Source organism: Notamacropus eugenii, chromosome 6 (genome assembly GCF_028372415.1).
Source record: "Notamacropus eugenii isolate mMacEug1 chromosome 6, mMacEug1.pri_v2, whole genome shotgun sequence".
Lineage (NCBI taxonomy): Eukaryota > Metazoa > Chordata > Mammalia > Diprotodontia > Macropodidae > Notamacropus > Notamacropus eugenii.
This window is the reverse complement of record NC_092877.1, coordinates 222,809,642-222,836,369: the sequence shown is the minus strand read 5'-3', so window position 1 is coordinate 222,836,369 and position 26,728 is coordinate 222,809,642. Positions and strand designations below refer to the sequence as shown.

Below are 26,728 nucleotides of genomic sequence, written 5' to 3'. Positions count from 1 at the left end.
ATGCTCATAATTCTCTTAGCCCCAGTCCCACAGTACTTTGTCTAGCTGTTGTCCATCCTTCCAGATACTTGTAAATGCATCTTAGGATTCACCTCTTCTCAGATCATTATGTCAAACTTAATTGATCTATTTTTTTTTAATCTTGAAATAACTCTTAGTCTATCAGAAAGATTCCTGATGGCATGTAACACTTTAGGTTCTCTATTTCTCTTACAATACATCATAGCTAACTATAAACTTAGCTACCTAAGTTCCTTTTCCTGTGATGAATGAATGAAGAAGATAATGAAGGCACATAAATATAACATTATTCTCATAACCTCAAAAATCACAATATATGGACATAATATATAAGGCAGTGCCTAAATTCACAAAAAATAATATCTTCCTTTACAAGAAGTTGTGCTTAAAATAGGGAAGTAGATAAGGGAGATGGTGCAAAGAAACTACTGCCTTTCTCTTCTAGTTCAAGTATTTGGGTAAAATGAAAGACAGAAAATATGTGTGTTGGGGTGGGGAGGGGTAGACTTCTAAGAGTCAAGGTAGTGGAGTAAGCAGGAAATCTCCCTAATTCTCCCATATTAACCTTCAAACAACCAGATAAAAGTGCCCCAAAACAAATCCTGGAATAGCAGAACCAGAAAAAAGATGGGATAAAACATTCTTTTAGTCCTAGACATTTGGAAGGTCAGCAGGAAAGGTTTGTCTCACTCAGGTAAATAAAAAACACAGTCCAGGACAGGAAGCATACCAGTATCTGAGCAGCAAGTCCTGCCTCAAAAAACTATCAGGAGATTCTGAGCCACAGTGTGATGGAGCAGGCAAATGCCAACAACACACTCTCCCTCCCCATTCCCCTTACCCCATGCCTCAGCATAGCCAGGAGAATAGGCAGACACCAGCTCCTAGAACCACCTTGTGTTATGACATAGCCATGGGGAAATGGGCAACCACCAAAAGCTACGCTGTCACATGCTTGAGTGTGGACCCAGCAAACAAGTAGACAACAACACAGGACCCAATAACTGCCAAAGCAGAAACACAGACACCAGTGCTTGGACTCCCCACATAAACCAGGTGAACTAGCAGTCTCCAACATGGGAACTGCCACATGCTTCAGTGTAGCCTTGGCCAGACAGATATCAATACAGTGATAAACCATGGGCCTCAGCACAAGCCAGATACTGGCAACTCAACCATCCTCTATCAGAACTTGAAAAATCCAAACAGAAAAATAAATAAGAAAGAAACTGAAGAGCTAAATAGAATATGAAAAAAGTTAGATGTGCCAAGAAGTCTGATAATCTGAGTGAAATTGAAAGATATTTTAATATATACATAAATTATCTAGATTAACACATGAAGAAATAAAATGCCTAAATAACCTGATCCTTAAAAAAAGAAAAGGAACATTCCATTAAGGGATTATCTAAGAAATAATTCCCAGGGCCAAATAAGTTCACAAGTGAATTCTACCAAACATCAGCAAAATTAATTCCAATATTATACAAACAATTTGGGAAAACAGGCAAAGGAGTCCTCCTAAATTCTATTCTTTTTATGACGCAAATGTGGTGCTTATACTCAAACAAGGAAGAGATAAAACAGAGAAAGAAAACCGTAGACCAATTTACCTAATGCATATTGATGCGAAAAATCACAATGAAATACTGGCAACGCAATTACATCAATATATCATAAGGATCATACATTATGACCATATGGCATTTGTACCAGGAATGCAGGTTTCATTCAATATTAGAAAAACTATCATCATAAATGACCATGTAAATAGCAAAATTAAATAAGAAAGAAAGAAAAAGAAATATGTCCTCCAGTTGTTGTAATTACTTGCTTTAACATGATTTGAAAATGAGTTTACAAGATTGTGATGTACTTTTTAATTCATCATGAAGCTATGCTTTAATCATCCTAGATATTAAGTGTCACTTTCATTAACAGATCATTTTTTAAAGTATTGATTAGAGCCCCTAAATTTTTCTGTGGAGTTGAAATGAGGCAACTTCCCAGCCCACTGAAGTATGTGTATCTCTATCTCTTAAATAAATTTTTTAATCTTTCATGATATATGGCATGATGCAAGGTTATGTTGTAACTCCATATTCACTTGGGAATTTTTAAAATTCAGAAATCATTCTTCTTTTCAGTATATCAATATGTTTGTCAAAATTCATCATTCCATATAAGACTTCCAACCCGATTCAAAGTAAAAAAAAAATCCCTTTGGGAGGAGGTCATATTAGTGATGAAGGTGCCAAGATCCTACAGGGTGATCTGGCTTTCTGATGATATATTTGGTATAGATTTGAATGAAAAAGTGAGTTTCATCAGCAAAAACAACGTTTTTCCAATTTTCAGTAGTCTAGTCTTTGCATTGTCTTGGATATGACATTTCTTCCCTTCATGGCAATAATTATACTCTGTTTTTAAATGAGTCTTATTCTTGTTCTTTCAACTTTAAGAAGAAGCCTATATAGCCATCAAATCTTCCTGAAGATTATTGTTTGTTTTCTGAGGAATAATTAGACATTCTCAAAGCAATAGTTTGTCAGTTCTTACATGAAAAGATTTACATGTTTTTCTGAGAGCATTTCTTTCATCATTTCCTTTGTTATTGTTGTTATTTCAGTTATCTTGTCCTTTAATCTTTGGTAAGACTGATTCTACTTAATTATGTCGTTGAATGATCCCTGAAATGTATGATTTTACTATGCTGAAAGCCACTGCAGCAGTTCAAATAGTTATTGAAGTACTATAACTATTGAGTGTTTCATTGAAGTAAAATGAGTTCTTTAAAATAACAGCATTATAAACACATGAAAAAGAGAAATGTAATGCATGTCTCAAACATTACCCAAAATTCTGCTGGCAGAATACTGAACTACAGTGGGAAAACCAATTCAAATCATGTTCATCTAGTCATGATCACACATTTCTAGTCATTCTGGCATCAGAAGAATCATATATGTGTGCCCATTTGACTACTACAAAATAAAATCCTATCTGAATCACTCTTTTCCCAAGTGAACCTCACCACTCTCTGGGTGCCTAACAAATGTTTTTTGTGTAGCTGATGAATTGATCAATGCCAACTTAGTGTTTAGTAGCCTACAAAGAGATACAGTCCCAACTAGATGAATCGAGTATGTTATTCAAATACCAAATGCACGCTTGCCTAAAAGACTATTTTATGGAGAACCCACAAAGAGCAAATGCTCACATGGTGGTCAGAAGAAGTGATACAAGGACACTCTCAAGGTCTCTCTTAAGAACTTAGGAATTGGTAGTCTGACATGAGAGACACTGACACAAGACTGCTCATCATAGCATGCCCTCATTAGAGAATATGCTATACTCGGTGATCAAAGCAGAATTAAAGTAGCTCAAAAGAAATTCACAATGCACAAATTTGGAGAATCCACCTTAAATGTTCACATGGACTATTTGTGCCCAACCTGTAGTAGAACATGCCAGGTTTGAATGAGTCTGATCAGACTCAGTTGGACACAATGAAACTTGACTCAAGCATAGTGATGCCATTTTGGTCCTCTTTAAGAATGAAGGACCACAGCCAAGCAATTGATACAGTAATACATTGGTATAACCAGTCTATTAACAGCATTAAGGAAAGGCCTCCAGTATATTGGGTAAATGCTCTACAAGGATATTAAAAATTCATACAATTGTGGAACAAAGTGAGAAAGCATTTAGGGTTAGTAGTTGCTAGCAGCTGCTATTTGTATCAAAGTATTAGCAACAAATATTTAAATCATTCCTCCAGCAAAGTTCCAAATAATCAACAGTAGAAGAGCATGATATGGAAAGAAAAATATGAAAATTTATCATATATGTCTTATTTTACAGCCAACTATAACAAGAAAATTAATGTTGTTATAATCAACTTGATCATGTATCTAAGATTATAAAATGTCATAGTTGGAAAACACCTGTGTAAAGAAACAATCTCAATGACCTGTCCAATAAGTACATTATGTTCTCGAGATTTTACATCATGTTTCAACATCTCTGGTAAGAAAGACTTGCCTTGAACTACATTCAGTTTTTGGACACCTGAATTTCTTTTGATATACCTTGATTTAGAACATTCTTCACTTTTTAAAATTATTTCTTTTAGTTTTCAACATTCGCTTCAACAGAATGTTGAGTTCCAAACTTTTTCCCCATCTCTCCCCTACCCAAGATGGCATGAATTCTGATTACTCCTTCCCCCAATCTGCCCTCCCTTCTGTCACCCTTCCTTTTCTTTTCTGCTTCCCTTCTATTTTCCTGTAGGGCAAGATAGATATCTACACTCCACTGTGTATGTGTTTTATTTCTCAGTTGCAAATAAAAACAATTTTTAACATTCATTTTTAAAACTTTAGAGATTCACATTTTCTCCCTTCCTCCATCTCTACCCATTCTATTTGAGATGGCAAGTAATTTGATTTAAGCTATACATGTGTAGTCATGCAAATCACTTGATAATAGTCATCTTGAAAAAGACTAGTTATAAGGGTGGAGCCAAGATGGCGAAGTAGAAAGACGCACATACACAGAGCTCCGAACCCACAAACCACAGAACGGCTAGAGGGGACCAACCCAGGGAGAATTCTGTACCCAGAGACCATGGAATATTGGAGCGAGGGAGATTTCTGTTCCAGAGAGACCTGCAAACCTCTCCCGGGGGGGTCTTTCGTGCCGTGGACTGGGCGCCGGGACGGGGAGCAGAGGGCAGCCCTGCCGCGGCCACGACACCGTGAGGAAAAGATCTGACAGGGCTACGGGGACGGGATCTCCAGCAGCCACGCGGGTCCCCCCACCCACAGAGGGACCTACAAACCTCTCGCAAAAGGTCCGTCGCGCTGCAGACGCGGAGCCCAGCCCGGACCTGCGGCGGCAGCCAAGGCTCCGAGACGCACAGATCTGAAAGGGCTCCGGAGGCGGGATCTTCAGCAGCAGCACGGGCCCCCCCACCAACAGGTGACTGACGGGGGTAGGTGAGAGAGTCTCTTTGGCGGGTTGAGAGGGGAGTGGGGTGCCCCCATGGCTCAGCCCCCCCAAGGAGATAGAAGCTGAGAGGCGGCTACAGACAGGGGCTCCCCAAACGGGCGGGAGCCTGGATCCATTGTGGAAGGTCTGTGCATAAACCCCCAGAGGGAACTGAGCCAGAGAGGCGGCCCTGCCCCTGACCACCTGAACTTAATTCTCACACTGAATAGCAGCCCTGCCCCTGCCAAAAACCCTAAGGCAGGAAGCAGCATTTGAATCTCAGTCTCCAAACGCTGGCTGGGAGGACCAGGAGGCGAGGTGGGTGTGAGGAGAACATTCAGAGGTCAGGTCACTGGTTGGGGAGAATGCCCAGAAAAGGGAAAAGAAATAAAACTATTGAAGGGTATTTTCTCGGAGAAAAGACACTTCCTCTCTTCCTTTCTGATGGGGAGGAACAATGCTTGCCATCAACCAAAGACACAGAAATCAAGGATTCTGTGTCCCAGCCCACCCAATGAGCTCAGGCCATGGAAGAGCTCAAGAGGAATTTTGAAAATCAAGTTAGAGAGGTGGAGGAAAGACTGGGAAGGGAAATGAGAGGGATGAGGGAGAAGCATGAAAAGCAGATCAGCTCCCTGCTAAAGGAGAACCAAAAAAATCTTGAAGAAATTGGCACCTTGAGAACTAGCCTTACTCAGTTGGCAAGGGAGGTGCAAGGGACCAATGAGGAGAAGAATGCTTTCAAAAGCAGAATTAACCAAATGGAAAAGGAGATTCAAAAGCTCACTGAAGAAAATAGATCTTTCAAAACTGGAATGGTACAGATGGACGCTAAGGACTTTATGAGAAAGACAGATATCTCAGAACATACCGCACAGATTCGAAAAATGGAAGATAATGTGAAATATCTTATTGGAAAAACAACTGACCTGGAAAATAGAATCAGGAGAGACAATGTAAAAATTCTGGGACTACCTGAAAACCATGATCAAAAGAAGAGCCTAGACATCATCTTCCATGAAATTATCAAGGAAAACTGCCCTGAGATTCTAGAACCAGAAGGCAAAATAAATATTCAAGGAATCTGCAGAACACTGCATGAAAGAGATCCAAAAATAGAAACTCCTAGGAGCATTGTGGCCAAATTCCAGAATTCCCAGGTGAAAGAGAAAATATTGCAAGCAGCTAGAAAGAAACAATTTAAGTATTGTGGAAACACAATCAGGATAGCACAAGATCTGGCACCCTCTACATTGAAGGATAGAAGGGAATGGAATAGGATATTCCAGAAGTCAAAGGAACTAGGACTAAAACCAAGAATCACCTACCCAGCAAAACTGAGTATAATACTTCAGGAGAAAAAATGGTCTTTCAATGAAATAGAGGACTTTCAAATTTTCCTGATGAAAAGACCAGAGCTGGAAAGAAAATTTGACTTTCTAACACAAGAATGAAGAGAACCATGAAAAGGTGAACAGCAAAGAGAAGTCATAAGGGACTTACTAAAGTTGAACTGTTTACATTCCTACATGGAAAGACAATATTTGTAACTCTTGAAACATTTCAGTATCTGGGTACTGGGTGGGAGTACACACACACACACATGCACACACGCACACATACATAGAGACAGAGTACACAGAGTGAATTGAAGAGGATGGGATCATATCTTAAAAAAAAAATGAAATCAAGCAGTGAGAGAGAAATATTGGGAGGAGAAAGGGAGAAGTTATATGGGGCAAATTATCTCTCATAAAAGAGGCAAGCAAAAGACTTATTAGTGGTTGGATAAAGAGGGGAGGCAAGAGAAAAACATGAGGTCTACTCTCATCACATTCCACTAAAGGAAAGAATATAATGCACACTCATTTTGATAGGAAAACCTATCTCATAATACAGGAGAGTGGGGGACAGGGGCACAAGCAGGATGGGGGGGAGGATAGAGGGGAGGGCATGGGGAGGAGAATGCAATATGAGGTCGACACTCATGGGGAGGGAAAGGACCATAAGAAAATAGAAGTAATGGGGGACAGGATAGGATGGAGGGAAATATAGTTAGTCCTATACAACACAACTAGTATGGAAATCATTTGCAAAACTAAACAAATATGGCCTATATTGAACTGCCTGTCTTCCAAGGGGAAGGGGTGGAGAGGGAGGGAGCTAAAGAAGTTGGAACTCAAAGTGTTAGGACCAAATGTAATGTTCTTACCACTGGGTAACAAGAAATACAGGTTAAGGGGTCAAGAAAGCTATCTGGCCCTACAGGACAAAAGAGAAGACGGAGACAAGGGCAGGGAGGGAGGATAGAGGAGAGAGCAGATAGGTCACAGGGGCAATTAGAAAGCTTGGGTCTGGGGGGGGGAGGGGATAAAAGGGGAGAAAATTTGTAACCCAAAATTGTGTGAAAATAAATGTTAAAAGTTAAATTAAAAAAAAAAGACTAGTTATATTTCCCTCCATCCTCTCCAGCCCCCGAATTCATTCTATTCTCTCCTTTGACTCTGTCCCTCCCAAAAGTCTTTGCTTCTGATTATACCCTCATCCTACTTGCCCTCCCTTCTATCACTCCTCTCTCATCCCCTTCCCTCCTAATTTTCCTGTAGGGTAAGATAGATTTCCATACTCAATTGAGAGTGATTGCTATTCCCTTGTTAAGCCAAATCCAATGAGAGTAAGGTTCACTCATTCTCTTTCACCTCCTTCACTCCCCTCCAATGTAAAAGTTTTTTTCTTGACTTCTTTATGTGGGATAATTTACCCCATTCTACCTCTGCCTTTCTCCTTCTCCAAGTACATTACTCTCTCAATACTTAATTTTATTTTTTAGATATGATTCCCTCATATTCAATTCACTTTGTGCCCTCTCTCCAGATAGATGGATTCCCTTCAACTACCCTAATACTAAGAAAGATCTCATGAGTTACAAATACCTTTCCACATAGGAATGAAAAGAGTTCACCTTTAATAAGTCACTTATCATTTCTCTTTCCTCTTTACCTTTCCATATTTCTCTTGGTTTTTCTATTTGAAAGTCAATTTTTCTATTCAGCTCTGCTCTTTTCATCAAGAATGCTTGAAGCTCCTCTATTTCATTGAATATCCATTTTTTGCCATGAAGCACTACACTCACTTTTGTTGAGTAGATGATTCTTGTTTTAATCCTAGCTCCTTTGACCTCTGGAATATCATATTCCAAGCCCTCTGGTTTCTTAATGTAGAAGCTGCTAAATCCTGTGTTATCCTGATTGTGTTTACACAATACTTGAATTGTTTCTTTCTGTCTGTTTGTAATATTTTCTCCTTGACCTGGGAGCTCTGGAATTTGGCTACAATATTCTTAGGAATTTTCCTTTTGGATCTCCTTCAGTAAGTGATTGGTGGACTCCCTCAATTTCTATTTTACCCTCCAGTTGTAGAATCACAGGGCAGTTGTCCTTGATAATTTCTTGAAAGATGATGTCTAAGCTCTTTTTTGATTATGACATTCAGTAGTCCAATAGTTTTAAATTATCTCTCTTGGATCTATTTTCCAGGTCAGTTGTTTTTCCATTGAGATATTTTACATTGTCTTCAATTTTTTCATTCTTTTGATTTTCTTTTATAATTTCTTGATTTCTTATTAGCTTCCATTTACTCCCTTCTAATTTTAAAGGAATTATTTTCCTTAGTGAATTTTTGGACCTCTCTGCATTTTAAGGCATTCTTCTCTTCATTGTCTTTTTGGACATCTTTTGTAATTTGGGTTAATCTATTTCTAAGGTGTTATTTTCTTCATCATTTTGGGGGGTCTCTTTTAGCAAGCTGTTGACTCATTTTGCAAGATTTTCTTGTATCACTCTTATTTCTCTTCCCAATTTTTCTTCTACTTCTCTTACTTGATTATCAAAATTCTTTTTGAGCTCTTCTATGGCCTGTGAGCAATTCATATTTTTCTTGGAGACTTTATCTTTGTTGTAGGACCTTTATCTTTGTTGTCTTTTTCTGGGGGTATGTTTTGATCTTCCTTGTCACCAAAGTAAGGTTCTATAATCTGATTTTTTCTCCCATTTGCTCATTTCCCTACCCAATTATTTGACTTTTTAACTCTTTCTTAAGATAGATCCCTGATTGCAGTGTGGATGGTATACTGTCTCAGACTTCAGGGTTTTGGACAGCTGTTCTCAGAGATACTTCTAGGGACCTGTAAATTTTCAGTTCTTCCAAGGTTCTATGATCAAATGAGAGGTGTTTACTCCTCTCCTGCTCTGTGCTCTGCTCTGTGAGTGACTACAAGCATTCTTTATTGGTTTGGAAAGGTGAAGAGGATTCCCTCCCCAGTACTGCCACATGCTCTGCTACACCAGCATGGCTCCTTACCCCAGGACCTCCAACAAAATCCAAGCACAGACAAAGCAAGGAAATCCTGCCTCAGTGCTAGTTAGACTACTTGATACCCCCACCATCTGTGGACCGCTCTGAAAGTAGCCACTGCTTCCATCTTTGCCACCGCAGGGCTGGGGTTGGACTGTGTTCCTTTTCATGTCAGTCTAACATATCTTTCTTACTGACTTTCTAAGCTGTCTTTGGTGTTGGTGGGTTGAGAAGTCTGGAAAGCACCGGAGCTACTGATTATTCAATCCCATGAGTTGTTTTTCAGGTTTACTAGTGCCTGGTGTGAGCCTGCACAGCCCACACTGGACTGTGCTCCTCTCTCAGATTAGTGCAACAGACCTTTCCTGTCAATCTTCCAGAGTGTCTTGGGCTAGAAATTCATTTCATTCTGTCATTTTGTGGGTTCTGCTGCTCAAAACTTTGTTTAGAGTCATTTTGTACAGGTATTTCAAGATGTTTAAGGGAGAGCTCAAGAAAGTCCCTGCTTTTACTCTGTCATCTGGGCTCCATCTCTGACACTTGAAATTTTTATGACATTACTTCTTGGGTTGAACTGAAATTGCTTCTTGCTTTCTACAGAACAAGTGTAATCCTTCCATATGATGACTTTCCAAGTATTTGAAGACAGACGTAATTTTCTTCCTGTAATACCCAACTATTTCAATAATGTTCAAAATCAAATAACTAAAACAAAAGGAAAAATTGGGAAAGGTGAGAAAGATTCTACAAGAACTCCTGTTACCTTCTTTCCACTAAAAGATATTTGTTTCTGCACAAGTTTATCTAAGGCCTTGTGGATATCCCTCCTTTGAGACAACACTTCATCTGTTTCAGTAAATTCAAGGATTTTTGCCTCTGCTTAATATTCCCCAAAATCAGGATAAATGAGTGGCCTGGGGGGTAGATGGCAGCAATGATCACACCAAACTTTATGCCTAGTTCACTCTTTTCAAGAAAGTTGATGGATGTTTATGAGAAAAGTCAAACAGTACATAACAAAGAGGATGAGGAAAGAGATCACAGCTTTCATGGCTCTAAAATGGATCTCTGTTCTGAGATCTCTAGCATCCATGGCATTGAGCTTCATCTTTCTGGTATGCTTCCACACAGAGATAATTAACAGGAAACAAGAGATCAGGGACACAGTAACGGGAAAGAGAGTCCCCAGATTGAGGAAAATCAGGGTGTTAAAGTAGGCAGAGTTACTTGTATTATTTCTCCTGCTCTCTCTCCTTCCCAAATTCTTAACATCTTCATTATTAGAAGGCTCCGTTATTAGAAGGCTAATGAGTACAGATATGAGTAAAGATGCCAGTAGGATTATGAGAATCACTCTTTTAATTCTCCACTTCAGCCAGAGAAAAAGAGGGTGGGAGAAACTGGCTATCTTCAAACAGTAGAATATGCTAAGGCAGGTAGCAAACCAAACATTTAACTGGTTGGCAATTGTCCAGAAGCTATGTATAGTTTTCAAAATGTTTTCAAAGTCAAATGCCTCTGGATAAAGAAGTAGTAGAAAACTATTTAATAGCATTAAAAACAATATGCCAATTCTTGAGATGGCCAGGCTGGTGAGAATTAAATCAAGTAAGAAGATTTTCTTTTTCTTAACCCAGTCAATCAAGTTCACCAGTCCAATGAATCCATTTCCCAAAATTCCCATTATGAACTCTCCAGTTATCATGGTTAGAAAGATGGCCTCCATTGCACCTAACATGTCTGCAGGGAGAAAACTCCAATGTCCAATAGCGCAGCTTTTGGATTAATTTTCAACTAAGTTGTTGAAGAGACTTATCTGGGTCACTGAGCTTTTGCAGTCATTTCTTTTTCTCTGCCTTGATTGTGCATCCTGTCTCCAGAGAGAAAGCTTTTGCCTATATGTTTGTACAAGGTTAGAATTGTTTTCACAAAATTTCCTTGTTCTTTACAAGTACATTGACCTATGTATGGTTTTCTGGGAGGAAACTGTGTTCTTTTATTAGCACTGAAGCCTGTGATTTTGCATGAGTGGTGAGAACTGAAGGGTTGAGCTTCTATCTATTTACATGCAAACAGGCAGAGATTCCCTTTCATCACTTTACACAGTCCTTTTGATGTGCTTTCCATACACTTCAGATTCATCATCAGTTTGAGCTATGAATCAGGGGGTCCTCAAAAATAATCTATTTTCTTGACAATGAAACAAATGTGGAAATGAATTTCATTATTGTTACTAGCAGTGAATATTTATAAAGGAATTATTAAACATTACTCATAATAAAAAAAATCATCTAATTCAATCTAAAGTTGTTTTCACATTATAGAAGCAGTTTTCTGGTTATTATTTAGTCTGCTGTCTAAGAAAGATGAGGCAATCTATTTCTATTATATCATGCCAATTTCACTATATCAATTTTTTAAAATGTTACTAGGCTCAAAGCTATTGTTTTCATCTATTTAGAAAAGCAATATTTGAGTTCCTCCAATTTTGCTAGTGAATTTCATTCAGTAATAATGCCTGTACTATTCCAAAGATTTGTGATGGAAAAGTATTCACATTCAGAGAAGGAACTGTGGAATCTGAAAGCAGATCGAAGCATACTATTTTCATGGTTTGGGGATTTTTTTCTCATATTTTTTCCCTTTTGTTCTATTTCTTCTTTAACAACATGAGTAATACTGAAATACAAGAGACTGTACATGTATAACCTATATCAGATTGTATGCTATCCTGAGGTGAGGGGAGAAAAGGTAGGGAGAAAAATCTGGAACTCAAAATCTTACAAAAATGAAAGTTGCAAATTATCATTATATGTAATTTAAAAAATACTGTTAAATGCAACAAGAGAGAATGTCTATCTCTCATACTTTATTCTTACATATACTATCTTAAAAATGTTTATAACGTATGAAAATTTTCATTTGACATCTCTCAAAGTTCACAGGAACAAAAATCCAGGAAGGAAGACTGTAGTAAGTCAATTGATCAACAAGCATGCAATATTGCCTGGCATTGTACTAAGGATAGGTGATTGAAAAGCAAAAAAATAAACCATTCCCCTGGGAGTCTTGCATCTAGCTCAGAGGTTACATAACATGTATATAGATAAGTATTTATGAATAGATATAAAAAATCAATACAAGATAATGGAGAGAACTAAAAGCACTTGGAACTAGTAAGGGTCTGAAGAGACTTCTATTCCCTTCATTTTGTACCAGGCTCTTCTATCATGCACCAGAAACCTCTTCATCCTGGAAGGTCACTTCTGCCCTAAAATTCACTACTGAGAAGTACTCTTAGTCCCTGAGGGCCCAAGCTGTGATTGGATGGCTCTTCCTAGAGCCTTCACTTAAGGACAATTTTTAGAATGCAGAAGCTCCTAGAGGATATATACACCTCATACACCTCGTTGTTCATAGTTACATTCTCAGACTTAACACAGGGTTTGGCCTGCAGTTAGCTTAATAAATGCTTGTTGACTGACTGGGTGGTTTTATGTAGAAAGCAGTGCTTAAGTTGAGTTTTGAAGGAACGTTGGAATTCTAAGAGGTGATGGCAAGGATGAAGTCCATTTCAGAGACAGGCAGTACAAAGACAAGGAAACCTTTGATTTCTTTATTCCTACCGAAACAGACCATTCTTTGCTTTTAAAGATATATTTTATCAGCAAAAGTTTGGAGTCAGTGATTAAAAGAGCAACATTTCCTAAACAATCCAACCAGATTTCCTCTTATCACTTAATTTGGGCCTAACTTGCTTTTTAAAAAATCTGCATTGCTTGTTCAAGTTTCACTTATTAATGAATTGAATATTCATTAACCTAAATATCAAAGTCTGGAGAATATGCATTTTCATACACTTTGTTGCTTTAGAGTAGATGACTAGATCTGATGAGACTTTATAACATCCTTAGGCTTCATAAAATTATTTTTTCCCACAAGTAGAAACACTTGAAGGATGTCTGACATCTGCCCTGCTGCTGTATCTCTTTTACCCACTTGGAACAGTGACCCTCCAGGGCACAGTTGTAGAAACTATACCCACCCTTCACCACATCTAATTTGCTCAACTTTAGAACTCTATCTTCAGTCTGTTTGGACTGTTTAGGTGAGTGATTACAAACTCATAAACAAATGATCTAGATAATTTCAGATCATACTCTAGCCTCCCTATTCCTGTTACTATACCTCTTAGCTAACACTACCAAAGTTCATTTTCTTGTGATGAATGAATGAAGAAGATAATGGACACAGGTAAATATAACATTGTTCCCATAACCTCAAAAATCAGAATATATGAACCTGACATATAAACCAATGCCTAAATTCACAAAAAACAATATCTTCTTTTACAAGATATTTTACTTAAAGTAAGAGAGTAGACTAGAGACATGGTAAAAAGAATCTACTGACTTTCTCTTCTAGTTGAAGTATTTGGGTAGAATGACACAGAGAGAATTCTGAATTGAGATAAAGTCATTTGTTGTTTTAGAAAGCACAATACCTTTTAAGAAGATAATGTGTGTTGGGCAGGGGCTGGGGTGGAGTGGGGAGAGGCTGACTTCTAGGAGCCAAGATGGTGGAGTAATCAGGAAATCACCCTAACTCTCCTATATTTACCTTCAAACAACCAGAAAAAGTATCCCAAAACAAATCCTGGCATAGCAGAACCAGCGAAAAAGAGTATGTCAAAAATTCTTTTAGCCCACAAACTTGAAAGGTCAGAAGGAACGATCTGTCTCACTGAAGTAAAAGGAAAGCACAGTTCAGTACTCAACAACTGAGCAGCAAGCCCCCACCTCAACAAACCAGAAGGAGATTCTGAGTCAAAGTGTGATGTAGCTGACAAATGCCAACACCACAACACCATCCCTGGTCTCCTCCCTGACCATGTGCCTTAGCATAACCAGGGGAATAAGCAGACCCCAGCTCATAGAACCACCAAGTGTTATAGCATAACCCTGGAGAAACAGGCAGCTTCCAACAGCTAGACTGTCAAGTGCTTCAGGGTAGCCTCCAGCAAACAAGTAGACATCAACACAAGACCCCACAGATGTCCAACCAAACAGGAAGATATCTGTGCTTGGAACCCTCACATAACCCAGCATAGCCAGAAGAACAAGAAGTCTCCAACCCAGGGACTGCCACATGCTTCAATGTAGCCCTGGGGAAGCAGATATCAATGTAGGATTCAGCACATGTCAGATATCAGGACTGGGACCCCAGATTGGTACCAGGTAAGTTATCAGACCCAGCAATGACAACCACTCCCCATTCCACCCCATCAGCACAGCACCAGATAGAAGGGTCCCATAAAAGGGTCCCCTGGGACCCTCAGGGCAACATCAATGCAGCACCAGCTAAACAGCCCCTTGCACTAGAAACTTGGGACAGTGCCACTCCAGGAGCAGAGTAAAAATTTAAGAGGGGAAAGGCTAGAAAAGATGAGAAAAAAAACAGCAAAAAAAGAATCTCACCAGAGAAAGTTATTCTGGTGACAGGGATAATCAAGAAACAAACTCAGAAAAGGATAATGCCAAAATACTTATGAGTAAAGCACCACTGATAAATGAGAACTGGTTTCAAACCCACAAAGAACTCATGAAAGAACTTTTTAAAAAGTAGCTTAAAATGAAATAAGAGAGACAGGAGAAAAATGAGGAAAGGAAATGAGAATGATGCAAGAATATTATGTGTTTCAAGTACAGGTATCTGACTGTTTGCTTGGACAGCTGTGGGGTCCTGCATTGATGTCTACTTACACCTTGGAAAAAGTAACTTTAAAAAAAAAGAACTGCTTAAGAAGTAGAACTGACCAGAAGTAAAAGGAGATACAAAATCCACTGAAGAAAACAGCTCCTTAAAAAGTACAATAGGCCCAGTAGAAACGGAGGTACAAAAGCTAACTGAGGAAAACAACTCTTTAAAAATTAAAATTGGGCAAGCAGAAGCTTATGACTCTATGAGACATCAAGAATCAAGGAAACAAAATCAAAAGAATGAAAACAATGGAAGAAAATATAAAATATCTTTTTGAAAAAACAATTGACCTGGAAAGCAGATCCAGGAGATATAACCTCAGAATGATTGGACTTCCTGAAAGCTATAATCAGAATGAGAACCTGTACTGCATCTTTCAAGAAATTGTCAAGGAAAGCTGCCTTAAAGTCCTGGAACTAGAGGGAAAAATAGATGTTAAAAGAATCCACCAATTACCTCAGGAAAGAGATCCCAAAACAAAAACTCCAAGGAACATTATATACAAATTTAAGAACTATCACATCAAGGGGAAAAAATAGTGCAAGGGACCAGAAAGAAACAACTAAAATATTGGTGAGCCACAATCAGACTTGTGCAGGACTTAGAAACTGCTTTAAAGGACCAGGGGTCATGGCATGTAATAGTCTAGAAGGCAAAGTAGCTAGGACTATGACCACAAATCACCTACCTAGTGACATTAAGTATAATACCTCAAGGGGAAAAATGGTTATTCAATGAAATAGAAAGATTTCAAGCTTTTGAAAGGAGAAGATCAGAATTAAACCAAAAATTTGATCTCTAACATCAAGACTCAAGAGAAACATTAAAAGGTAAAAAGGAAAAAGAAAACATAAGGGATTCAATAGCACTAAACTGAATATATCCCATTTGGGAAGAAGATACTTGTCATTCTTAAGAATTGTATCACTAATAGTACAACTTGAAGAAGTACACATAGACAGTGTATGGGTATAAGGTGAATTTGAGGGAATTACATAAAAAATTAATTGAGGGATGAGAGAGAGGTATACACTGGGTGCAGAAGAAAGGTAGAGGTAAAATGAGGCAAATTATTTGACATGAAGAGTCACATGAAAGACCTATTACAGTGGAGGGGAAGATGGGTGGGTGGGTGATGGGCATTTCTTGAACCTTACTCCCATCAGTATTGGCTCAAAAAGGGAATAATATACACAATTAACTAAATATAGAAATCTATCTTGTTTGAGGAAGTGAGGAGACTAAGTAAGCGGGGGGCACTGACAGGGGGAGGGCAGATTAGAAACAAAACATTGGTGAGGAAGGAAGTGGGGAGAGAATAAACAGGAGGGAAAATAGGATGAAGGAAAACATGCAGTTAGTAATCATGACTGTGAATATGAATGGTATGAACTCTCCCATAAAACCAAAGTGGATAATAGAATGGATCAAAAGTCAGAATTCTACAATATGTTGTTTACAAGATACACACTTGAAACAGAGACACACACACAGAGTAAAGGTAAGAGACTAGAGCAGAATCTATTATGTTTCAGCTGAAGTAAGAAAAAAAAAGGAGGGACAGCAATCCTGATCTCAGACAAAGCAAAAGCAAAAACAGATTTAATTAAAAGAGATAAAGAAGGAAACTATATCTACCATGAACAAACCAGAGACAATGCAATAATGTTATTTGTAAATATATATGCACCAAGTGGTATAGCAAATTCCTTTTTCTACTTTTATTTTTAATTTATTTAGAATGTTATTTTTTCCCCAGTTACATGTAAAAACAATTTTTAACATTTTTTAAAACTTTGAGTTCCAAATTATCTCCCTTCCTTCCTTACCACCACAGTCCCCCCACCCCACTGAGAAGGCAAACAGTCCAATATAGGTTATACAGGTGTAGTCATGCAAAACATTTGCATAATTGTCACATTGTAAAAGAAAACATGGACCAAAAATAATTTTAAAAACAAATTATACCTCAATTTGTATTCACACACCATCAGTTCTTTCTCTGGGGATAGATAGCACTTTTCATCATAAGTCCTTCAGAGTTGTCTTGGATCATTGCATTGCTGAGAATAACTAAGTCATTCACAGATGATCATCTTACAATATTGCTGTTACTTTGCACACAGTACATTTCACTTTGCATCAGCCCATACAAGTCTTTCCAGGTTTTTCTGAGAGCATCCTGCTCATCGTTTCTTATAGTTCAATAATACTGCATCATAATCACAGACCACAACTTATTTAGCCATTTCCCAATTGATGGGCATCCCCTCAGTTTCTAACTCTTAATCCCCAGAAAAGAGATGCTATAAACACTTTTTTTTAACGAATATGTCCTTTTTCTTTTTGCTTTTTATCTCATTTGGGATATAGAGCTAGTAGTGGTATTGCTAGGTCAAATGTCGTACCTGGTTTTATAGACCTTTAGGTAAGTTCCAAATTGCTCTACAGAATGATTAGCATCCAAATTCTTAAAGAAGTTAAATGAGCTACAGGAAGAAATAGATAGCAAAATCATACAAGTGGAGGATCACGACTGTCCCCTCTCAGAACTTGATAAATCCAACCTAAAAATAAATAAGAAAAAAGCTAAGGAGGTCAATAGGACATTAGAAAATTTACATATGACAGAATGTTGCAGAAAATGTAATGGGAACAAAAAAGAATAAGCCTTTGTCTCAGCAGCACACAGCACCTACACAAAAATTGTTCATGTATGAGGGTATAAGAATCTCAGAATCAAATGTAGAAAGGCAGAAATATTAAAGGTATTCTTTTCAGATCATAATACAATAAAAAATTACACTTAACAAAGGGTAGTGGAATGATAGGTTAAAATTAAATTGGAAACTAAATAGTGTAATCCTGAAGAATGTGAGTCAAAGAACAAATCATAGAAATAGTCAATAATTTTGATGAGTAAAATTATAACAGTAAGGCAACATATCAGAATTTATGGGATACAGCAATACTTAGGGGAAATTTTCATCTCTACACTCTTACATCAACAAAACAGAGAAAGAGAGAATTGGGCATGTAACTAAAAAAAACTAGAAAAAGAGCAGATTAAAAATCTGCAACTGAGCACCAAATTAGAAATCCTGGAAACTAAAAGTAAGATTAATAAAATTGAAAGTAACAAAACTATTGAACTAATAAATAAAACTAGAAGCTGGTTTTCTAAAAAAAAAGCCCAAAACAATAAGGTAGGTAAACCATTGGTTAATTTAGTTTTTTAAAGACAGTCAAATATCCAATATTAGAAATGAAAAGGGTGTGATCATTATCAAATGGAGAAAAAATTAAAACAATCGTTAAGAAATATTTTGCTCAATTATAGGCCAATAAATTGACAATTTAAGTGAAATTGATGGATATTTTTTAAAAAATACATAAATTACTCAGATTAACACATGAAGAAATAAAATGCTGAAATAACCGCATCTTGGAAAAAGAAATTTAACAATCCATGAAGGAGTTCCCCAAGAAATAATCCCCAGGGCCAAATAGGCTCACAAGTGAATTCTACCAAACATCAAAAAATTTTAATTTTTTTCCAATTTTAATTTTAATTCCAATATAAACTATTTGGGAAAACAGGTGAAGAAGAAGTCCTACACCTTTTATGACACAAATATGGTGCTTATACCCAAACCAGGAAGAGCTAAAACAGAGAAAGAAAACAATTTCCCTACCTAATATTGATGTGAAGTTTTTCAATAAAATATTGGCAAGCCAATTACAGCAATATATCATAGGGATCATCTACTATGACCAGATGGGGTTTATACTAGGAATGCAGATTTGGTTCAATATTAGGAAAACTGTCAACATGATTTACCATATCAAGAGCAAAACTAATACAACTCATATGAATATCTCAATAGATGATGAAAAAACTTTTTACAAAATACAGCACTCATTTCTATTAAAAACACCAGAGAGCATAAGAATAAAGTGAATATTCCTTAAAAGAATAAGCACTATCTATTTAAAACCATCATCAATCAGTAAGATCAGGGGTGAAGTAAGGATTCCCCTTATTGCCACTAATATTCAATATAGTACTAGAAATGCTGGCTATAGCAATAAAAAAAAGAAAAAATCAAAGGAATTAGAATAGGCAATGAGGAAACAAAACAATCAGTCTTTACAGATGATATAATGACTTAGAGAATCCTAGAGAATCAACTAAAAAAACAACCCGAAATAATTAACTTTAACACAGTTGCAGGGTATAAGATAAACCCACATAAATCACCAGCATTTCTTTATACAACCAACAAAACCCAGAAGCAAGAAACAGAAAGAAAAATTCCATTTAGAATTACTGTAAACAATATAGAATACTTGAGGCTCTACCTGCCAAGACAAACTCAGGAACTATAGGAACACAAAACACTTATCACACAAATAAAGTCAGATCTAAATAATTGGGAAAATATCAATAGCTCATGGATAGGCTGAGCCAATAGAATAAAAATGAAAATTCTGTGTAAACTAATTCACCTGTTCAGTGCCATACCAATCAAATTACCAAAAGATCTATTTAATAAAGATAGAAAAAATAACAAAATTCATCTAGAAGTACAAAAGGTCAAGAATATCAAGGGAATTAATGAAAAAATACAAATGAAATATTCTAAAGCAGTAATAATCAAAACGATGTGGTACTGGTAACAAATAGAGGGGTGGATCAGTGGAATAGATTAGGCACGCAACACGTAGTAGTAAATGATCATAGTTACATAATGTTTGACAAATCGGAAGACCCCAGCCTCTGGAATGAGAACCCACAATCTGACGAAACTGTTGAGAAAACTGCAAAACAGTAGGGCACAAAACAGGTAGAGAAACATCTCACACCATATACCAAGATGAAGTCAAAATGTGTAGCATTTAGACATAAAGGGTAATACCTTAAGCAAATTAGAAGTGCAAGCAATAGTCTACCTGTCAGATCTCTGGGGAAGGGAAGAATTTATCACCAAACAAGAGAGAGCATTATGAAATATAAAACAGATAATTTTGATTGTATTAAATTTAAAAGCTTCTTTCTGCAGTAACAAAACTAGTGCAAACAAGATTAGAAAGAAAGCAGAAATCTGGGAAATAATCATTACAGAAAGTTTCTCTGTTAAAGGTCTCATATCAAATATATAGGTCACTGAACTAAATTTATAAAAATAAGAGCCATTCCTTAATTGATAAATGGTCAAAGGATTTGAACAGGCAGTTTTCAGATGAAGAAATCAAAGCTATAATTATTCATATGAGAAAATGTTCTCATTAATAATAATTGGAGAAATTGGAGAAAACAACTCTAAATTATACCACCTCACACCCGTCAGATTGGCTAACATGCCAGAAAAGAAAACTGACAAATTCTGGAGGGGATGTAAGAAAGCAGGTACCCAGATGCACATTGATGGAACTATGAATTAGACCAACCATTCTAGAGAACAAGTTGGAACTATGCCCAAAGGGATATAAAACTGTGCATACCCTTTAACCCAGAAATACTGCTACTAGCTCTATACCCTAAAGAGCTGTTTTTTTTTTTAAAGGAAAAAGACATATATATGTGTGTATATATATATATATATATATATATATATATATATATATATATATATATATATATATATATATACACACATATATATACATATATATATATGAAAATATTTACAGCAATATTTATTTTTTGTGGTAGCAAAGAACTGGAAAGGGGGATGCCCATCAACTGGAAAATGACTGAAGGAATTATGGTGTATGATTTCAGAAAAACCTGAGAAGACCTATATGCACTGATACAAAGTGAAGCAGGCAGATTCAGGAGAAAAAATTTACATAGTGACAGCAACACTGCAAACTATGAAAGATTTAGTAACTGATCAATACAGCTCTACCACAATTTCAAAGGTCTCATGATGAAAAATGCTATCTACCTCCAGATGAACTGATGCACTCAGAGTGAACTTGGAAGCATTTCTTTTTTCTCCTTTCTTTATCTTTTTATTTTATTTTTAGAACATGACTAATACAAAAATATGTTTTGTATGACATTGTATACTAAGCATTTTATTACCTTCTCAGAAGGTGGAGAAGGAGTAGAGGAAGGAAGAAAAATTGGAACTGAAAATAAAATAAGATTGAACTAAAATTAAAAAGAAAGGATCCATTCAGGTAGACTGCAAGTCTAAGAACCAGGACTGAAATCTGGTATCAGGGGCCCATTTTATACCCAAGCAGACCATGTTGCATAGGAGTATGAGCCTGATCAGAAGAAGCTGTCTCAGTTCTGTCTTTCATTGTTTCAGCAAGTGGTTCCAGGTTGAGGTTTTGTTTGACACTGAGTCTAAAGCTATTGAATCCCAGACACTGAACTTCTTCAGAATGAGACCAAATGAGACCAAAACCATTGCCTCCAGACAAAGGAGTCCTCTCTCAATCATTGCTATGTTCTCAAAAGTGGACATTCTCCTACTAATGGAGGCATTGGCTCTACTGGATCAGACATAGGAAAAATGACAAAGAGTACTTACTGTCCCAGTAAGGAAGAGAGGGTGTCAAGGGCACCCCCATGCAAACCTGAAACTTCCCCTTGAGTAGTGACTCACCCAAACTCTACTGCCCCCCACTTTCACATTCCACCCATGGTACTTGAACCTAGCTAACATTGGTCATCTACCCCATGTGACATCTCCCTCAACAAGCATTTGGACTAATAATGGGGGCCCCAAATTCTAGCAGCAGTGGCAGTGAGTAGCTTAGATGCTAGGAAATATCTGTAGTTGGTTAATGACACTAAGTTTCTAACCAAAGCTATCTTCAATGCATCACCAAGTCTACTTTTAACTTCTGATTTTTGCCTGTGGAACTTGGTCTGGATCTGGTAGCTGCTTCTGCTTGTGCTCATCATACTTAATACTGATTCCACTTTACTCTCTCCCCCCATGTCCTCTTGCCCTTTAACACCATGCATCCCCTTGTCTTTGAGATATTTCATGCAGCTTAGGCATCCCCGACCCCAGATCCCCATTATTCAAAGGACATGGCTTCAAGTTGTGACCTGTTGGGATTAAGTTGAGAATAAGGAGTTTGTATCTCTATCTGTTCTTTTTCATCAGCAACTTGTAACTGGATACACAGGGCTTTAGATTTAGCAATGATAAGTTGACTGGTTAAATTCATGCTTTGTTTTGAAATTCTCTTATTTTCTTTTTTTTTCATTATTATTGTTACACCCTACCCACTCCATTCCCATCTCACGCAGACTGGAAGTGCAGGAGATGCTACCCACAGGCTTGATCCCATTATTGATCAGCACAGGAGCTTTGACCTTCTTTCTCCTTTTCGAATCTAGGCCAATTTACCCTTCTTTAGGCAAACTGGTGGGTCTCCCACCCTAGCTCAGAATGTTTACCATATTGGTACAGAACTTAATGAGGGTAACTGACTCGAATAGCCTACTGTAGCAATGTAGAACTCTGAATTCAAGATGTCCACCAACTTCAGCCTCCCAAGTAGATGGAACTGTAGTTGCCACTGCAAACTTTTTAAATTTTTCAATTGAGTTCCAGTCATTTGAGTTAATTTGGGTAGAATACCCTTGTTAAGAGAATATCTTTCCTTTTTTTTGGTGTTTCATGGAGATAATATAACAGACTCACTCTCAACCATAGCCCTCTCAGTGGCAGGATTGCTCATCTCCATTGGAAAAGTGTTGCAAATTGCTTTTCCCTGAAATCAGAGTTATTTTGTATAATAACTTAACAGACATTATTGCACAATAATATATTATAATATATGTATAATTTATATAACATATGATAATAATAATAATAATAAACCAAAGTCCATGTCCGTGGTTTTTTCCAGGTAGGCATTTTATCTCAGATTAATAGCTGGTAAGCCTGCCATATAACTAACTCTTTCATACTCATGATTCTTTTCACCAAATGATGCCTCATTGCAGAATGGAAATGACCAGAAGAATGTAAATTCCAATAGTTTCTTCCAAATTGGAAAGGCTTCTATTATGGTCGTGGTGATAGGCCTGTAAGTCTCTTTGATAAAGAACAAGATAGCTAGATTTGGAGAGGTTCATCCCCATATTAACAGCAGGACAAGAAACTTTTCCACCAAAGCAACTCTTGAAGACAGTCTCCCAAGTTGTAGAGAGGCCATGACCTGTCCAAGTAGAGGAAATACCCATACCAACGAAACTGGCTTCTTAAAAGTACAAAAGTGAACTTCACTTGTTTGATTCATTTCATTCAGACTCTTATGATTAGTAGTTGTCCCTTTCAATCAAATCCCTTCATATGCATCTTCACACTATCTTTGGTTCCTTGTGGCCCATACCACAGGACCAGGCTATCTCTGCCTTACAAGGTGACCATTAGCAAATCTAGTAAGTGTAGAGGCAATAATGTGCTAGTAGGAAAGAATAAGGACTAGGGCTCCAACCTTTCCTTCAAGTTCCTAGGTCCATGTGTGATAAGAAGAGGGTTTTCGAGACAATATATACTTATGATTTGGCCTTCTGATAGGAAATGTTGAATTAGATTATTTTTTAAAAATACAAAATAAAAATGTGTGGTAAATAATAAAGAAAGTATGACAGCTGAAAATGATGCAAAATGTCTCTGGCATTAATTGAAACCTAATGTGACTTCCAAAAAAATGTAATCTAAGAATATCCTCAAAAGTTATTCTTGTCCCTTAAAATGTTTCTATCAATCTAGAGCAATATAAAACCCATCTGGGGATTTTTCTATATCATAGGCCCCAGTACCCCACCCTCACATGTTGGCAACAGAAATCAAAAACAGAAGCAATGGGTCAATGTTACGAAAAGGAAAAGTTGCCTGAGGATGTCACAGGAAAACTTCTTAACAAAGCTATCCCAAAGTAGAATTGGCAGCCTGTGACTCAGGAGGTAATGTGTCTTCTCTCATGAAGCATGACTGATCTGCCTGTTAAGCCAGAGAAATATAAGGACTTGGCTCCCTAGCTCATGTCAGTCTTGATGGCAGTCATAGTTTGAATTTGTAGTTTAATTCTAGCAACTCAATACAATTCATACATGGTGACCAAGTCCCCAGAAACATACTCAAGTTCTAGTATTCAGTCACTACTTCATTTGCTGTTCGCATCTCTCTCAAAATATACCACCCAATTCTCTCCAGTTCTCTGGGACTGCAATCCTGCCTTTCTCTCACCAGACCTTTCAGAGACCAAAACCTTGTACTAAAAACAAATCTGGGGACTTTGTCCTATCTTTCAAATCCTATTCACACTTTTCTCCATTCTGTACCCTATGCTACAATCAAGCGAGACAAGTCTCTGTCTCCAAATACTTCCAGCATTTCCCACACTATTAGCTGTGGCTGGACTCTTCACCTGTGCAGAGAAAAAGGGCGTAGATTTAGAGTCACTATACCTGGGTTTGCATCCAGCTCTGTCGTTGTATGACTTTTGACAGATTCCTTCACCTTTCTCAAATTTCTTCATCTGTAAAATGTGGGGATTGAATTAGATGGCCTCTAAGAGCTCTTCCAGCTCTAAATCTATGATCCTATGATCCCTCCTCCTCCTGCTAGAATATCTTTTGGTAGGAAGCAAGGAAAAAGAAGACAGAATTTATCAATACTGAGGATTGGCCAGGGGTACTGAGGCCCATGGTATAGCTCCAGAAAAGGTCCACTGAATACCTGAGGCATTGGTTAAAAGTAATCTCATTCTTTTTGCAAAGGAGAAAGAGAAAACAATACTTGTTGGCATGAAGCATCAAGAGTTTTGATGGACAGAATCTCTCTAGTGGCTCCCTTTCAGAAACATAAGAAGTAGTCCATAGTAATTTCCTCATAATCTTCTCAGCTTGGATTCTCAACCTCCTACAGTTTCCTTGATGAATGACTTCCTAATTCTTTATGAGCTGCTTATCACAGATCACTGAAATGCTGAGGGTAGCTAAGTGGTGCAATGGATAAAATACTGGACCTTGAATCAGGAAAATCTACACACTTAAAAGCTGTGTGACCTTGGGCAAGCTATTTAACCTCTCTGCTTGCCTCAAATTCCTCAACTATAAAATGGGGACAATAATGGTACCTACCTCCCAAGGTTGTTGCAAAGATCAAATGAGCTCATTCTGTAAAGTATTTAGCAGTGTCTGGCACATAGTAGGTGCTACATGAAGGTAAAATAATGGTAACAATAATAATAACAGGTTATAATCTCTGAGAAAGATCACCAAGTAGCTTCTATGAAAACTACCTGAGTCACTCTCCAGGTGTGCATTGGCACAGGTGTTTCCATTTGTAATTCATTTCATAGTATAACATGTAAAGCATGCGTATGCAGAAAGGTGGACAAGGAACAAGTTGTTTGCCCTTTGTTTTTGAAAATGATCAATGACATCACAGGGTGATTTCTTGACTCTTGCTTGAATTAGATTTGTTGCACAAAGTCATCGGCCTCACTCTCTCTTCTAGAATCACTGAAGTCCAGTGGCAAGATGCAAGTCAGGACAACTGGCATACAGTGGATGTCTGCTCAAGCTCTAATTGCTCCATAGTATCTGCTTCAGTGTCATGGCTATTGGAACACCTAGTTTTCATCCACCAATTCTACCAAGGAAGTCTTGACAGGCTTGGGATAGAACCCCCTAATCCTCAACTCTTTGGGTTTGTGACCCATCAGTTACCCCTCAACCTGGTTTCGTCCATCTGTTTAGTAGGGTGTGTTGGGGCCACTGCACATGCTACAGTTTCTTGGAGTGACAGGTGAGAGTTGAAAGCCAACTGGGCACAAAAGTTGGATGAGCAACCCTGAAAAGGCCTCAGGAAGTCCTCATACCAGTGGTACTAGTGCTCCTTGAACACTCATACACCTTACAAAAACCAAGTAAGTCACAACCAACTGTTGGTGTTCCCCAGAGCTCTGGTCTAGGTTCTCTTCTCTCCCCTAGAGAGCTTATCAGCTCCCAAACACCAATTATTACTATTACATAAATAATATATTTTTGGTCTAAACCTATGAATTCATCAGTATAGGTAATTCAGTCCTAAACTCCAGGGCCACATTAACAACTCCACCTAGATCTCTTCGCTTGGATACCTTGTCACCACCACAAATTCAATATGCTCAAAGCTCAAATCAATGTCTTCCCCTAAACTTATTCATTCCTCCCAACATACTTATTTTTGTTCATGGAACCACCATCTTCCTAAACTCAACTCAGACTGAAAACCTCAGTTATATTTTCTTCTTCCCTCTTCCTCATCACATGAATCCAACAACTTCACAAATTCCACTTTCACAATTATCTTTTTCATCCATCTGCTCCTCTTCATTCCCCCAAGCTAGTGTATGCCCTTATTACCTTTCCTTTGAACTTGCATGGTGTGATGGAAAGAACATCAAGTTTGGAATTAGAATCCCTGACTTGGAATCCCAGATGTGCTGTTTACTGCCTCTGACTTTAGGCCTCAGTTTCTCTATCTGTAAATTGAGCAGATGGAACTAGATGATCTGTAAGATCTCTTCTAGTTCAAAATCTATGATCATATGACCCTCCTAATTGGTCTCC

At 37.6% G+C, this 26,728-nt stretch overlaps 1 pseudogene; it reads right to left on the bottom strand.

Annotated features, from left to right (window-relative positions):
* Positions 1–10,170: 10,170 nt before the first annotated feature.
* On the bottom strand, positions 10,171–11,104 carry LOC140511243 (taste receptor type 2 member 7-like; annotated as a pseudogene).
* Between the last annotated feature and the right edge of the window lie 15,624 nt (positions 11,105–26,728).